We start from the raw sequence: 17,275 nt of genomic DNA, 5'->3' as shown, positions 1-17,275 counted from the left end.
TCCCTCTTACAAGCAAAACAATCTAACACTGCAATCTCTTATGCCAGGCCCACTTCTGCACTCGTTGTAGTCAGTGGCCAAAATTCATATGGATTTCACAGGGAACAAGAGTAGGCTCTATATATAAGCTTCCTTATACATCTTGCCATCTGTGTTGAAGTAAACAAAAAAAGCCATATTAAAATCAAGCTCAGCTGGAAAGAGAAGGAGAGAAGGAAGTACCAGCAATTGCTAAATATAAAGCAATAAACAGTTTTAAAAGGTGTTACAAATAATGGATGGCTTTTTAAAAAAAAGTTACAGCCGTGCTATATATGACTTTCTTAAACATGCCCATGTTGAGGCTCTTTCTTTAGTGAATATTGCATTTGTTAATATAATATAGAAAATAATCTATAATATTCATTAACACTATAGACAGTAATATAAAAATTTTAAATTATTGATCATTTTTCACTCCTTCAAGGAGAAAGATTTCTTCATTACAATCCCAGCCCTGTTATGGGCTGTGTGCACACTCAAATTTGCACAGTTTCGTTTAACAGAGAACCATACAAGCCCTGGGATTTATCCCCAAAGATTTTGCTCAGGAGTAACAGGGTGAGGCTCTCACTCTACAAAATACTATGGTGTGGCACAGGCTTCAAATCAGTAAAGTACCCCAGTTTAGGAAAATATACCTAAGACAAGAAGCCTTAGGCATGTGCTATATGTGCTTCCTTGAATCAGCCTAATTGCTCTAAGTATTTTCCCTGAGGCAGAGATAAGGTTTACAGACACAGGTCCCAAATTTGGGCCAGCCCAAAGATAATTTAAATGCAACTCTTTCCTCTCCCTCTTTTGCTACTGAAAGAGGCGGGTGTGCTGCACATCTTATTCCTATCTGCCTTTATTAGGCTTTTTATAAATGTGTAAGGAAAAAAAAATATTCAGCATCCCAGACGTCTTCTTGGGTTTAAGATCTTAACAAATGAGGACACAGCTGGGCTACTTGGTCTGTGGATTTGCTAGCTGCAGGATTAAGTCCAGCTGAGCTGAAGTTTATAAACCAAGTTATTGACTTTAAAAATTCTCATACCGCTTATCAAAACACACCACATTGAAAGAACACCCTTCCCAGAATCAAATGTGGTAAAGCTTTCTCAATTATAGGCAGCCTATCCCCATACAGCCGCCCTCACTGTAACTCTACTAGTCTCCTGCATCTACTTTATTTCAAGACTCATTCTCAAGTCGCTCTGAAAAATAGCCTTTTCTATCTTCTATCCCAAATAAGCAGGGTCTAGGCAGTAAAAGGTTGGTTGCATATAGCCCAGCACTGAAACGGGAAACAAATAGTGCCCCACCAGGCATCATCCTCCCCCGGCAAAGCCTGGGCTGCCATTAGGTGCTACCCGCCTAAAAGGATTTCCTTCTAGTCTGAAGTTAGCACGGTGCCTTTGTACATTGCTTTTCACTAAAGGTCTGATCCAGCTGCCATTAGAATCAATGAAAGGCTCCCATTGACTTCAAAGGAATCGAGACATACCATATATTGCAGTAGATGAAAAATACCAAAGGAAAAGAAAACCTCTGTCTTTTAGTATATACTTTCAATTTTTATAGAGTCTTCATCATAACAATGTTCTGAAGGAAAGGGACTGGAAAATTTTCCCAGTCAGTCAATGCTGAAAACTGCAAAAAAAAAGAAAGTTTTTGACAAATGCAGACACTTTCCCATTTATTTCAAAACATATTTTTTCTGTCAAAAATTGTTTTCAATAGCAAATATGTGACTAGTTTAAATTCTAAACTACCAATAGAGCCAGGAAAGTATTTGCAAATATATAATCTTTGGAGGCATACACATTCCTTCTGCCCACTTACTCGTCAGTCACCAGACTTCCAACTCCACATTTCTGTGACTTTGGAGCCTTAAAAAAAAAAAAAAAAGGTTGGATATTAGCGCTTTTATTGCCTGTGTCTATAGGGAGGATCCCAGCGCCTGCCTCTCAGCCCAGTGCTCTGTGACAGACGTAAGATGGGATAACATATAAGAAAGAGAAGGATTTATTGGAGTACAGAAGAAGGCCGGGCTAGAAATCCAGCTATGAAGCTTTATAGGTGCATATATTTAAAACACTTTTCAGCAGCTTTATATACCATTACAGTTATTGGATCTTTCATCTTTGACTTAGATATGAATTATTTAATTAGAAACTTCAGTACTTGCGTAACTTTGAAACCCTTCCGCTATTATTCTTATTCAAAAAATATTTGCACCTAAGAGAATTTCCCAGCAGTCAAAACTTTTATTGTAAGTGGTAGTACAACTGAGGTAGGCTAGGTTATTCAGGTAATTTGGATCAGGCCACATTTTGGTTTGGATTACATCTGGCTTTCCTTAAATGTAGTGACCCAACATTTGGTTATCGTTTAGTGAATATGATTTTCTACCAAATTATTCCCTCTGGATTCTCTGGAATCCAACAGAAAAAAACTTGAAAGCATCCAGACATCTCTAATTTTTTTTAAACACTCATTTTAATGAATTATCTCATTTTAAAATATTTTATAATTCAGTATCTCCACCAGGTCTGTCTTTCCCCCCCCCCCCAGTAGACTACTTTGAAGGAATCACAAGCTGCTGAAATCTACGCAGGGCATTTGTCCGTTACGGAAAGGAGATCACAAAAGCATTTCACATCCTGCTGTTCAGAGTAAGAACAAGTCTGTTTCTACCTCACATGGTAAGGTCACATGTGTGGTGGGTTCAAAGAAGAATGACGGGGAAAATACTCTCTATATCAGATGCAATTATACAATGCATATAACTGACTGCAAGCACATAGCTTACCTAAGGGATCCCTGCCGCCCTGCTCACCCATCCGCCCATCTCGTTCCCATCCACCGCAGGGTTCTGCAGATGAAGGGCTGTCCTTGGGGTTCTCCCCTCACACCCCTCACGTACCCCGGGACACACAGACAGGACACAGATGGGAGACCATCCTTCCACGGCACCCTGGCACGGGCGCTGGGGGCTTGTGCTGTAAATCCTGACGTGCCCTTAGCAGAAGTGACTCGTTCCTTAAACAAAAATAAAGGTCATTCAAATCTGTAAAAGACAAAGCAGGATGTGCTTCTAAGCAATTTATGGGCATTACATTAAATTGCCAGGCAGATGTTTTGCCATCCTGCAACTGCACCATACCTGATGTTTTAAGGGCACGGAGACCGTTCACAAAGAGTAGCAATTGATCTAGTTACTGAAGAGCGATTAGAGTATTACAGGGGTGGGGACAGGCTGGTTCGTAAAGCTGCTCTAAGAGGAGATACGTCTTTTTACTCCATATAAGCAGCAAACTTGCAGGCTCCTGCTGCCGCCCCTTCCCCGGCGCAGACAGCACCGGTGCGCGGGACGCTGCTGGGAGGGCAACACACGCACCTGGGACACACGTGAAGTTCCTCCCTCGCAACCGCCGTCCCACCATCCGTGCTCAGAAGACCTCTTAGAGCTCAGGGACCCGATACAGGTCTGCAGCATTCCCTGCCTGCGCTGGAATTGATCACACATTTCACAGCTGACCTTCTCACTGTCCTCTTGTGTGGGCACCGGTGGCATGAGATCACCGTCGGAATATTCTGCACTGAAAGGCAGTGGTTTGTAAAACATTTTTATCAGTATCTATCAATTGTTATATATCAATATCGATCTATTATCAATCTATTACTGTGAGCTGGCAGAAAGCATGCTGGACATTTAGGAATTGGCACCATTTAATGTATGATATTTTTTTCTTTTTTTCCTAGAGAGGAACACCCCCATTTTATGGAAATGTATCCAGCCTGACAAATGAAAACGAATGAAAAAAAAATGAAGGTTTGAGTGAACAACTGAACAGCTCAGGGTCGCAGCTCATCCAGTTTGCAGGACTGACACCGGGCAGGGAGAGAAGGGCTGTGTTAAAAGGAAAGACGATGAGTCTGTTTGATTTGGAGTCGTGATAAATAATGAATGTAACTCACAAGGACAAGATAACACAGTAGTTTTCACTGACCCTAATGTCAAAATGTTTCCTCTTCCCTCTGCTTCATGTCCGAGAGAGCATCTCCGTTACTACCTTGCCTTTGCCAGTGCCGCTACCCTGAGAAACGCAGAGGCTGGAAGCGATTAATTTTGGGACTCCAGCCCCAGACACGCTAACCCGCATGCCTAACTTCGCAGGAGTAGCTGAAGACCAAGGGATTACTCCTGGAAGTCAAGTAAAGCACATGCGTGTTTCTGGCTGAGGGTTTCTGACATGAAGGAGTCCCAGCTCCCCAGGATGCAAGGATTATTTTTTATCCCTAGTGCCTAACAAGATATTGCTCTTTAAAACAGTCATTGGTGCACAGGAATAGGAAATATAAATGCCATTTCCAAGAGAGACGAAAATGTTTTCAGCATAATAACAAATATCCTGAAACAGTCTGCACTGGTGAGTGAACAGAGGATTACATTTAAATTCAACACTCTTAATGTACATTTCTAATCTTAAATTTCTAAAAAGATTAGCCATTTACACACTGAGTAACAGCTTCTGCACTCATTCCAGCTAGTATAAAAATCATAAAGGTTAGCAAACTGTGTGGATTGGAATATAAACTAATCGGCATCTGGGATTAGGAATAAATCTCCTCCAATTCATTGGTAAAGGCTTCCTCAAATACTAAATGGAGCCCATTATTCTGTTTGGCTGTTAATAACTCAGGTGACATTTGCCATATGCCATCAAAGAGCCTAGGGTCAATACAAATTTTATCTCTGTTAAGGCCTGCAGATTCGGCATCAAATTGTGAGTCCGCAATTCAATAGCGAGTTGAGCATTCCCGTTTTTAAACAGTTTTTGAAAGCGGTGGGGATTATTTGGGAATGGTGTGATACAAAGGTGCAAGGGAAGAAGCCATGGAGGGGCAGAAAAGAATGGAAATAAGATTTTGACACAGAACAAATATCAAAGTAGGTGATTTCCTTTTTTTCTTCGCCAACTGTGCTAAAGTTGTCTTTTAAAACTGGAATCATTGTGTATCTCCAATCAAATCACATTCAAAGCAGTTATTCTAGTATGTCCCTAGCTGTATTCCACAGTAATTGAGGCACGTTATTCATATGCTGAGTTTCCTACAGAAATGGAAATAAACTGGAGGATTCTTTTCCATAGTTAAAAGAAAGTACAGTGAAGGTTTGACCTTAAAGGAAGGATGAGACTCAACATGTTCCCCATTGTTTTTTCTGGAATAAGATTTGACGGCCTTATACAGGCGGAATTAAGCCTCACTTTCTTAAGCTTCAAACCCTCTAGAAAAGTCACACTTTGTGCAAGAAGGGATCTGGAACATCATTTCAGCCCCTCTTTCTGGAGGGGCCATCTCTCCTATGGAGAATTAATGAGATGTGTTTAGGGGTGGTGGTAGTCCTTGCCCAGAAAAACAAGTTGTCTTGATGAAACTGCTTTTTGTAGAGCTGCCAAGCATCCCAGCTAGGAACAACCCTCACTCCCCAACGTCTCTTGCTGCCGTGGCTGCAGTGTCTGCATCCCACACGCCAGCAGTGCAGACCTGCTGCCTCCGCTGCACTTCCAGACAGCTTGCGATGTCCTTGCGGGGTGCGGGCGGAAAGGTTATAGAATCATAGAATCATAAAGTGGTTTGGGTTGGAGGGGACCTTGAAGATCATCTAGTTCCAACCCCCCTGCCATGGTCAGGGACATCTTTCACTAGATCAGGTTGCTCAAAGCCCCATCCAACCTGGCCTTGAACACTTCCAGGGAGGGGGCATCCACAACATGGTTGGAGAGTTACGTTTTCCCCCGAAGAATCCAAACACCAAAAGCTTTTCCCAGGTCTACGATTACCATCTAAAACCAGAAGTCCATCTGTACCCTACCTGGCATGTGCCAAGGGAGGATGTCTACGGAAGAACATAAAACAGGGAGGTTACTCAGCAATACCACGCTACAACATGTTCCCCGACTCCAGCTAAGGGATTTCTTAAGCCGGTGCTGGTGCCTCTGTGTTCAGCAGCTCTCCAGAGATGTTTTTCCTTCGGAAATTCATCCCAGCCCTTTCTGAACCCACATAAAATTTAGCATTCAGAGCACTCAGTTTTGTGAATGGCCTGTATGGAGAAGTTGTCCAGCAGAAACCGTGAGCAGAACAACTCCCTCGGGCTGTTTTGAAGCCGGTGCCTGCTATTTGCCTGCGCTGGCCCTAAGTCCAGAGGTGATGCTGTCACACGCCTGGAAACCCTGCCAATCATGATGCCTGACAGAGCAGCCAAACACGCTCAGTTTCCAGGAATATGAGAGGTTATTATGGTTATTTCTTAACGCTGAGTGAGGGTCTGCAAGCCTACAAGCATGGTACTCTGTGAAATAAAGGGTTCCCAGAGGTTCCTCCTTGGGCCCCAGACAGCAAACACCTGCTCACATACACAACTCTCCATTCAAGCCAAAGGGATGACACTCGTGAGCAGAGTCACCCCCGTGATGATACCTGTCTGGTTCCCCAACGGGGAGAAAACATGTTCCAAGCTGCACCGAGTGACTGATGTGCTCTGTGCTAATATTTGTTTCACAAGTCATAAATCTGCTTCGCTCACGTGGTTCTGGGGTAACCATAAAACAACCGCTGAAGGTGGAAACTGCAAGAATTTCAGCCACCGCCAATGAGTGATAACTCACTGTAGTTTGAATATCTTATGCATTACTAAATCAGAACTTAAATTAAAGGCAACTTTTAAAAGACACTAATGTGATTGCTGAGCCTCTGAATACGTTGCAGATCTATCCTTTGAGCACTGAAAATTTTTAGCCATGATATAGACAGGCCTGATGCTGTAAAATACTAAAAGCCCTGAACTGTGGTTTCCAGGAGGTGGAGAGTTTTCTGCCTGGGCTTTACATCTACGTGCACGCATTGCCAGAAACTACGGTGGGTATTCACAAAGATTATTAAGATGACTTCTGAAGATCATTAAGATAAGTAACATAAAAGGCAAAGTCCTTGTAGAAAAACACCTATTATTAGAGAAGTAAAAAGACAGTTCTATATTAAACACTCTCTAGTGAGACTAGTAACAAACCATCTTTTTGAGACAGAAGGAAACTTAACATCTCCCAAAATACCCAGGCATAGCACGAGATATGAAGAAATATACTTTGCAGAAATATTCCTGCCTCTTCTTTGAGGAGTATGATGGAGAACTCTCAGATGTGGTGATTCTGCCCAGCCACAATACACAGCGAAGGTAATGGAAAACACAACAGATGATAGGACTAGTTTTTGGGAACATGCACATGCTTAACTTATTTGTGTGCGATCCCCTGGAATGCATCCATTTCCCCAGTATTCAAATACAAAGGGTTTTAAGATGAAGAAAACTTGCATCCAAGTAATGGAAGGAGGGTATTCCTCTCTTCCTCTCTGAAAAGGCTACAGGATTTATTGCATTGTACAGTGCCATTTCAAAATGGTTGTAAAAGTGTCCCTAGGCATAAAATCTGCTCACTTACTTTGCAGCAGTGCATCAGCTAATGAGCTCTTATTTGCCTTTCCAAATTAAATTACTTGTTACAGGTAGGAGGAATTTTGCAGTGGTGGGTTAAAAGTAATAGAGTAAAAAAAGCACATTAGGCAACTTTTCTAGCCTGTTCTAATTCAAAGGTACTTTACTGTTCCTCTAACACCGAAGTACTAATCTCACACATCAAACTCTGAGGAAAGGTGCCCTTTTCTTTCACCGTCAGACAGCAGCGGTGCTGCCGTTTTCCTCTGCCTCCAGTGGTTATGTCATCTCTGAGGTCAGTTTTCTGCTTCTTGAACATGGCTTGGCTGGTTATGAAACGCGAAATCAGCATCAACAATTGGTAGCAACTTCAAGAAAGAAGCCTTGGGCTAACAAATAATAAAAAAATCCTCATTTTTGCCCACAATAAGAAAAATCTACAGAGCCGCCACCTAAGGGCTTTCATTGCCTTCGGCACAGGCACACTTCGGAATCCACATTTAGAGAGTGCAGCCTAAACATTTTCACTCACTGAGCTCGTCATTTATTTCCATGGCAGGCATCCCTATGTGAGACCTCGCCAGTCATCAATCCCTCTTTAGATTAAACATGAAAGGGGGCCTATCCTCCCATTAGCACAGGGGAGATGTACTAATATGGCCCAAATTAATGTCCTAATCATTCCTTGACAGAATAGAATTTAAAATATCCCAAGTCTATCACTCCAAAATCGTACAGTCTGAATCTGATCATTTGAAAATTGGTTTTGGTCATCAGGGATCTCAGATTTCAGCTGAATTATTCAGAGTATCGGGTACCACTGCACAAATTATGCTGGGGCAGCAGGGAAGAGGAACGAAAGGGGGAAATCGGGGAACATCGGTGAAAATCTAAACACAAGGCAGTTCAGCCAAACCCCGACTTCTTCCCAGTTATTTAGTTACAGAACAGCATTTTCCTTCAAGAGAGTGCTTGCAGAAAACACCATCTTTGCGCTAACTTGCTTGAATACACACTCGTATGGGTTTTCATTCGTAGTGTTTACTGGGGCCCTGGTTACATTCTCCAGCCAATTTACTCATATAATGTGTTTTTTTCTCCCTCTGGCTACCGTGAAACAAAGCTTCAAAAGGGATGGGCAGGAAAAAAAAATCCTCTTGCTCATGTTTTTCTCTCCTAAATACTGAGGAATTCTACTTTCCTGGCACTGTTCTCACTATTTACATGTGTGTAGCTGTGTACATACCCCAGCTTACTAACCCGTGCTCTGCACAAGGGATATAACTGAATAGGGTTATTCATAACCCAACCCTCATACAGCTCGGCCAGTGCCAGGATTTTAGTCTATGCTCACGGGGCTGTGATTAGTCCTGGAGAACATTATGAAAAACAACCTGGCTAATTATTACTCCAAATAACAGAGAAAGGAATGCAATAGATTCTCCAGGAAATACTATAAGACAATCAAGATTTGGGTGTTTGCATTTGTTTGTTTGTAAATGTTCTCATTAGCTCATCCATAAGATTTACGTTCCCTGCAAGAATTACCAGGGGAAATTCTATAGACTGTCCAATGAAAGAAGGCAGATAGATCATCGCATCACTCCTTTTGGATACAAAAGCCTCTGAATTTCCAAATGCCAAAATTTTGTGCAGAATATTCATCACAATATTGTTAATCATATCTTTATTGACTATGCAAACCATTTATAGAAAGTTTCACAGAATTTAAAAACAGAGCTGAGAGCCTGATCTCTGATATATCTCAAAGCAATATGTTTTATCCCTATTTTAAACCTAAAAATTAAATCACAGCCGTTTAGTCCTTGGGAGAATAGATTTATGTATAAAAGGAAAAGAACCTGTCGCTAATGTCCCAGACCTCTGCAAAAGAACAAATGGACTAAATGAGAAAGATCTAGATGATCGCAGTGTGCACATTGAGCCTGATGTACTGGAGAATATGTGTAACCTTCAAGATCCCTGCCAATCTGACATGAGGCAAAAGTCCTAACCAATTTAACTATTGGAATTAGTATGAACGTAAATATGAAAGCAAAATACAGCACCCAGGCACCTATGGCTGGGGAAGGGTGGGTTTGCACCAGTGCAGAACACCGGCAAAAAGCCATCCAAGGCCACCCGTTCATTTCTGATGCTCCAGGGGAATGCAGAAAAATGAAACAACTCCCAAATAACCAAGATATATGTGGCCAATTTCTTCCAAGAGAAAAAATAAATCCTTCCTGACAGTCCGCAAGACCTCACCAAAGCCACGAAACAAGAGAATGATTATTTGATAATAATTATTCTCTTTCCAAACTGCAAGTGTTACGAGGATGCTGAGAGCAACACCGGCAGTGCTGGTCCCCGGAGCCTCACGAGGGACTGACTAACAGGAGGAATAACAGGTTCTCAGACTGCGAGACAAGGAACTGCTACCAAGCTCCTGACAAAGCTCCCACTCACACATGCACAGAAAGATGTACAGATTTTTCCACAAAGCGGATGAAAGCGTGTATTTAAAAATACATATTTAACGTCCTCTTAAACATCCCTACCTGTGACAGCTTTTACAGGACAAACAGTTTTATTATTTAGGGCTCTGTGGAATAGAAAATCGTGTCTTTTGAGGGTGGATTTGTCTAACTTAAGCTTGTAACCACTGGGTCCTGTAATGCCTTTGTCAGGTAGATAAAGTGGCTACTCGCTCTTGGATATCTTTTCCATGGGTCAGTACCTACCTGCGGTGACCAAGTCACTTCTCAGCTTCTTCCCTGATGAGCTAAATAAGTTGAGCTGCTTATGCCTCATGTTGTCATGCTTGTTTTCTGAATCCTTTTTCATACCTTTCCTTTGAACTTACCTTAGTATTTCCACACTGCTTTTGAACTGTGAACACCAAAACTGGACACAGTTCCTAACAGTAGCCTTGCCACTGTTGTGCACGTGGGCAACATCAAATCCTCTTATCTGCTTGATATTACTCTTTTTTACATCTCAGGATTGCATTGGCCTTTTAGCCACAGAATTACAGTGAGATTTCATTCTGACGTGCTTACCCAAAAAGACTCCTAAATCTTTCTTAAAGTCCTTGCTTTCCAAAAGAGAGCCTCCTGCCCTGCATAGCCTCTTGTCTTCGTTCTTTATTACATTGCCTTGCACCTAGCTAATATTCAAACTTTTTTTTTTTATTTTGACCTCTTCATTAAGCACTTCAGGTCACTCAGCAATAATAACTTGCCCCTTTATCACTTATTCTCCCATTTGTTCACTGTTAACCTGTGCCATGTATAAACCTGATTCTGTATCATTTCCTTGATCAGTGATAAAAACATTTGGCCTTTAGTCAAAACCTGATTCCTGGAGGACTCCATTAAAAAAGAGTTCTATATAACATTCAGAGTCTGTGCAAAGCATTAACCAAATCAAAACCGGGAGCACCACCACTGTTTTCAACCTGACTTTTACCGTGCATCGAGCATACAGGAGGAAAACTTCTTGTTATAGCTAGAGCAATGATGCCACCCCCCTCACCGCTTCAGAGTGATTCTGCCCCTCTGCTCTGCTCTGGTGAGACCCCACCTGCAGTTCTGTGTCCAGCTCTGGAGCCCTCAGCACAAGAAGGACATGGAGCTGTTGGAGCGGGTCCAGAGGAGGACCACGGAAATGATCCGAGGGCTGGAGCACCTCTCCTACGAGGACAGGCTGAGAGAGTTGGGGTTGTTCAGCCTGGAGAAGAGAAGGCTGCGGGGAGACCTTATAGCAGCCTTCCAGTACTTAAAGGGGGCCTAAAGGAAAGACAGGGACAGACTTTTCAGCAAGGCCTGTTGTGACAGGACAAGGAACAATGGTTTTAAACTAAGGGAGGGCAGATTTAGACTGGATTTAAGAAAGAAATTTTTTACAATGAGGGTGGTGAGGCACTGGCACAGGTTGCCCAGAGAGGTAGGGGAGGTCCCATCCCTGGAAACATTCAAGGTCAGGTTGGATGGGGCTCCGAGCAACCTGCTCTAGTTAAAGATGTCCCTGCTCTTGCAGGGGGGGTGGACTAGATGACCTGTAAAGGTCCCTTCCAACCCAAACCATTCTATGATTCTATGATTCTGTGATTCACAGGGTGTTGTGATGATGAACTCCCTAACACCTGGAAGATGCTGGAGGGACCATCTGTACGCCTGAAGCACCTACCTCATGTGTAAACTTTGGGGTAAATCAGCCCTTCTAAAATAGATGTCTATAGGTACGTGAGACCTCTGAGTGCATCCAGACTCCAAGGTATGCTGGCACACCTAGCTCTACCTCAGATCCATCCCTAGGGAAGCCCCAGGTATCATCAACTTCCCTCTATCAAGGTTTCTATGGGTCTGAAGGGACCTGCTCTCATCAGTTTGGATAGAAGGAAAACAAAGACTGTGGGGTGTAGCACTGTCTCCATCTCGCTCCAGAGCGTAGATATGGTTCCCTGTAGAGTCAGTGGCAACTAACTCAGGTGGCAACTAGGTCTTCTGGGAGGCTTCAGCAGCACCTACTTGTCTCGGTTTCCTCTCTATGAACCTTCTTCTGGTTCTTTCCACAGTCTGTCTTACAAGGTACATAACATTTACAGGAAAATTCAGTATTTAATTAACCTGAATTACATCCCAGCATTGTGCTGACATTGTTTTGGAGGCCATCTAAATACACAGAAAAATGATGTGTAGCTGCTTAACCAAAAGATTATAGCATAAATTTGGGTGCCTCTATTAAATGACAGAATGGCAGGATCTCCTCCCCATGCCCAGGGTGTCACAACACTGTTTCACTCAGAGCTGAAATGAGTTATTTTACAAGAATGGGGGCCATGATGTGCCCTAAGGAAATGTGACTGAGTCATTTATATTTTTTGTTCTCACTCTCTGTTCTACTTATGCCACAGACGGCAGAAAATAGGAGTCAAACCAATTTAATACAGACATTCAGTTCAAAATGGCATGTATTTTCATTTTCCCTGTATAATGATGAGGAATAGGTGGAAACATATTGTTACTGTTTTAGACAAACAAATCAAACAACGCAGCACCCTCCAAGATCACCCTGAAAGTCCAATTCCTCCTACCCCACCCCCCCATAAACCAGCATAGTGGAGTCACTTTGACAAAACTCAAGCAACTGATGCAATGACTTCAATGGCAACGAAAATGTCTCTCCGCGTGACTGAGTGGGACTAGAGGTGACTTGGAAATAAAGTTGTTAAAGAAAATCTTCATAAACCTTCAAAAAGTCCCAACAAAAGCCTGACTTTTCTGCTATCCCCAACCATTAGAGATTTTCACATAATTCAAGATAGAGCTCTAGACTCCGCCAATGCAGTGAAATAGATGTTACTTTTATTACTGCCCATCAGAAATCAAAATCACGACTCCAGCAGAACCCACTTCTGTCTTCTGGGGGAAGTTTTAGCAAATGGTTCTGTCATAGCTAAGAGAAATCAACTCAATATACTACTTGCTCTTAGAGGATCAGACTCTTCTAATTCCCTTGACAAGTCAGGGACAAGGAAGTTTCAGCTCACACACCTAAAATCACACAAATCTTTATTTCACCACTTCCAAGCAAATGACTTCATAACCTTTGCCCCCAGAGCCATGCATGCTTCTGCAAACAGTTTGTGGTCAGACTAAAAAGCTAAATGCCTGAGAAACTCAGGCATATGTAAAGTCTGGGAGTTAGAATACAATCCTCTTGTGAAAAAATATGTGAAGAATGGTCCGATATTCATAAGATTAGTGTCTTCCTCATCTCTTGGTAAAATAATTTTACTCCCTCTATAGGTTATCAACCAAACAGTGGCCACCTGATGCTCCTCTTCTTGTCTGATGATTGATTCATTCCACAAGAATAGTCGCCTGTCTTGATCACTACCATAGAAACGACGTGGAGGCATGCATGGTTTGGGATGCATGAAGTAGAGGATCCCTTTCTAACCATCTCCCAGTGACAGGACCTTCTACCTGCTGGCTCTGCCTTCCCACCCCTGATACCAGCTTTGGTTACTCCGCAGAAGAGAGAAGATTTGCTCAGGGAAGGAGGTGTTTCATTAAATGTGGTGTGTCCACAGAAGTCAATGATGTTTTTCACTAAATTCCAGAGGTTAGCAGTTTTTAGCAGTTTTAATCCATCTTAAATTTATATTTTGGCAATTAACTCAAGCTGCACACCTAAAAATTACTTTAAATGTTGCTTCCTGCTTCGTTTGGGGATTATCTTTCTGCTAAACACTAAGGATAATTGTAAGAGATATGTACAGATGAATGCTAAAAGTACCAGCGAACAGTCTTTACACTTCAAATAAATAAAAACAGATAATTGAAAAAAACCCTAAGATATCTTCCTGATCTCCACTTACGTTTCCAGAACCCTTAAACCCTGGAAATCTACTAAATATCTATTACCATATTTTCTAGATATTCTACTGTATCTATTACCAGTACAAAATTAAACCATTGACATTAGTATCCAAGTTGTAAACCTGTAATTAAGGAGATCTTCACTAGCTGAAAGCAGGAGTCAAACCTTGCAGTTCAAGTTCGGATAGCAGACATTCTTCTTTGGTTATGGCTTAGAAAAATCTCATACAACGGTTTTGGAGACGAAATTTCATTACCTTTGAAATGGCTCAACCTGCCTCAAGAAGTAAGAAATTTTTAGTAACAACTTAAAGAATTGTATTTAAAATCCCTTAAAATAAATAAGAATTTCACTCCCTGAAGCATGTCCAAACCTAGAAGATAAGGTTACCAGAAAGTGGGAAATATTTATGGGAACCCCTTTGCAAAATCCTGGTACCCGATTACTACGTTGGTCCCTGCAATATGCCCACAGCTAATCTAACAGCATTGCCATCAAATATTTTGCAGACTAAAATGAAATCTCCAATAAGATGAATAGATCTGTGTGTCTTCTAATATTTTATCAGAAGATGGACTCGATGCTCTGACAATTCAAGATGCCATTAGTTTTGATATGATCAGCAAAGACAGGGGAAGTCGTATTATTCTCATTCTAATACAAGCCTTGTAACATAATGATCTATTGCTAAAAGAGGAAATCTCTTCTTTCAGTGGAGCAAGCTTTACCAGCCACCAAAGTCTTGCAGGCTATCAGGTGCCTAATCCAAAATCAGGATTCTCACAAACAATCCTCAGCCTGTCAAGTACAACCCTGTAACAGATTCTATCAAAAACCCACCTACCCATCCAAATAAAACCCTCACCACAGAATAATTGTTTTTTCTCTAAATAGATCTTTTGTTTCACCAGCATTTTAAGGATCCTTATTTTCAGCGCTATTACTTGGAGATAGGTTTGCCTCCCTTAAAATGTGGACTAAATGAGGGGACAGGATTTTCCGAATGCTGAGAAAGGATGTGAGTGGCAGTGCATCGTTCCCAGTGCCAGGAATAGTGTGCCACAGAGGAATTACTCCAGACCCAGGTATTAACCTTAATTTTTAAACAACTTCTTGCGCACTGTGACTCTACTGAACCATGAGCAGGATGCCCCCAAATCATTTTTCAGCCACCTGCCCCTCTCTACAAAGCCCACCTATAGATGCCTTTCTCTCAGAAACAGAGCAGGGAAAAAAAAAAGGAATTAAAAAAAATTAATAAAATGAAGCACTTCCTTCTTAAATTACTGAAGTTGCTAAAATAAGAAAATCCAAGCAAGAAAATTAATGTAGAATACTGTATTTAATGTAATCATATGCTTATTCTGCATGAAAATTGTGGTTCATATTCTGCGTGAAACTGATTTAGATCTAGAATAAAGTCACTGAGGATCAAGAAATTCTTTGAAATTCATTACCTGTAAGTGAAATCAAATCTGACCCTATGTCAGCATTTGTAAATCAGGTATTTAACAAAATTTGAAGGGAAAACTAAGGTCAAGATTTGAACTCTATCTTCCTGAAGTGAAAGAATATGAAAGTACCTTCCTAAAATGAAAAACCCAGAAAATGGCCAGTATAATAGACCTATAGAGCTTCATAGCTTAAAAGTGCTGTCCAAATATTAGCTAAATCCTTACTATAAACCTGTGAGGCAGATAAGATGGAAGCACTTATGCTAAAGATAAATAAAACCTAGAACTGTCTCATATAACCGTAAGATTTTATTAAAAATAAACAGGGCTGGTTGGTATCCTTAACCTCAGGGTCACAAAACAAAGTACTAGGCACTAGAGGATAGCGGCAAAAACCAGTACTCCAAAATCACTGTGTCTAATTAAGGATTCCAAAGAATCTCTGCTTTATGCTCTCTCCTGTCTCAAAGCATTCGCTGCGAGAACATTCAAATGCCACCGGGAGACTGACATGCTACTTGTTAGGTCAACAGTCCCATTGAGACTTCTTCTCATCGGCTTCGTCGGATTCTGGGTCAACTATATATGCTGGGCAAATAACACCGCACCAGGGCAAATAACACCGAACAGGGACTCTCGTGTTTAAAAGGGAGAAAACTAAGTGGGGGGGGGGGGGGGAAAGCAGCTGTGTGGAAATTGGAAGTGTGTTATCTGCGCGCTTGCTAAATAATTCAGATTTAAACTGTTCTGAACTTCTGACCCTCACACTCCACTGCGATGTACAGGGCTAGAGGTTTCAATGTTAATCCACGGTATATTAGCAACAAAAATGTATGGAGCCTTCCTGTTTCAGAGTGAGGCCATATTCTGCTAAAAGCATTCTAATATTAATGATGATGGCTGGTTTTAGAAATGTTTTAGTCCGCTGCAAGAACGTATTTTCACTTGTTTGTGAGGTCGGGAAGAGAGAAAATGAAATTGCCCTTTTAGCGCTGCACCCCGCTTCCTCGCAGGCATGGGGCAGCGTGTGTCCCTTTTCCAATAAAAACGTGCACTTGCCTCTCTCTGCGGGCTGTGCGCTTCCCTCCCTCTCCTTCGCTTTGCTCAGCTGTCATTTGGCACAACTGCCTCACTTGCACCGCGTTAGAGCGTATATTTCTCCACGGTGCATTTTTAACTGGCAAAGTAAGGAGAAAAGAATTTGATTAAGCTTATTTTTATGCTTACCGGAAATATAAAAGACAAAGTGTTCTACGTTTACAACTACAGCATATGCAGCTTGTGTGCGCATCAAAAAGATCTCTACAAAGCAGCACGCGCAGAGACAAGATCACACGGAATGGAGAGACGGATGCAGATTTCCACGCGTAAAATCTGTGGTGGCTCCGAGCACGACGGATATTAAAAAAATAAATACGAAAAATAATAATAACAAAAAAGCGGTGGCGGGAGAGGCTGGTACCAACCTATTCAGACTCCCGTGGACTTCAAGAGGCTTTGGATCACGCCCCCGGAGAGGGATGATTTAATAAAGCGGGGTAATATTTCTTTTCAACTACACGCTACTTTTGAAGACAGCTGGGAGACCGGTGACCTTTTCGGCAACACGCTCTCCCCCTGCACGTCCTTGCCGCGGACCGAGGGGGAGCGCTCGGCACACAGCTGCGCGCTCCGGGGACGCGGGGCGGAGGCACCGTGCCCGCACCTGCACCCGCCGCGGCGGCGTGGGCCGGGGGAGCGCGGCGGGGCGGCCCCCGCGGGGCCCGGGCGGCGGCGGCGGCGGCGGCGGCGGCGGCGGCGGCGGGGCCGGGGCCGGGGCCGGGGCAGCCTCCCGCGGGGGCGGCCGCGGGGCGTGGCGGCGCGGCGTGCGGGGCGGGGCGGACCGGGCTCCCCCGCCTCCCGCCGC

At 42.6% G+C, this 17,275-nt stretch overlaps 1 long non-coding RNA gene across 1 annotated transcript; it reads right to left on the bottom strand.

The window, feature by feature from the left end:
- Positions 1 to 1,797: 1,797 nt before the first annotated feature.
- Positions 1,798 to 17,131, bottom strand: LOC140649945 (uncharacterized). The gene is made up of 5 exons (XR_012041803.1): positions 16,836 to 17,131; positions 16,429 to 16,546; positions 3,425 to 3,626; positions 2,837 to 3,066; positions 1,798 to 1,913 (listed from the first exon to the last, which is right to left on the bottom strand). It is a non-coding gene; the product is annotated as an uncharacterized lncRNA (long non-coding RNA).
- Between the last annotated feature and the right edge of the window lie 144 nt (positions 17,132 to 17,275).

The sequence above is a fragment of the Ciconia boyciana genome, chromosome 3 (assembly GCF_034638445.1).
Source record: "Ciconia boyciana chromosome 3, ASM3463844v1, whole genome shotgun sequence".
Lineage (NCBI taxonomy): Eukaryota > Metazoa > Chordata > Aves > Ciconiiformes > Ciconiidae > Ciconia > Ciconia boyciana.
The sequence above is the reverse complement of the archived record's forward strand: the minus strand, read 5'-3'. Positions and strand labels throughout refer to the sequence as shown.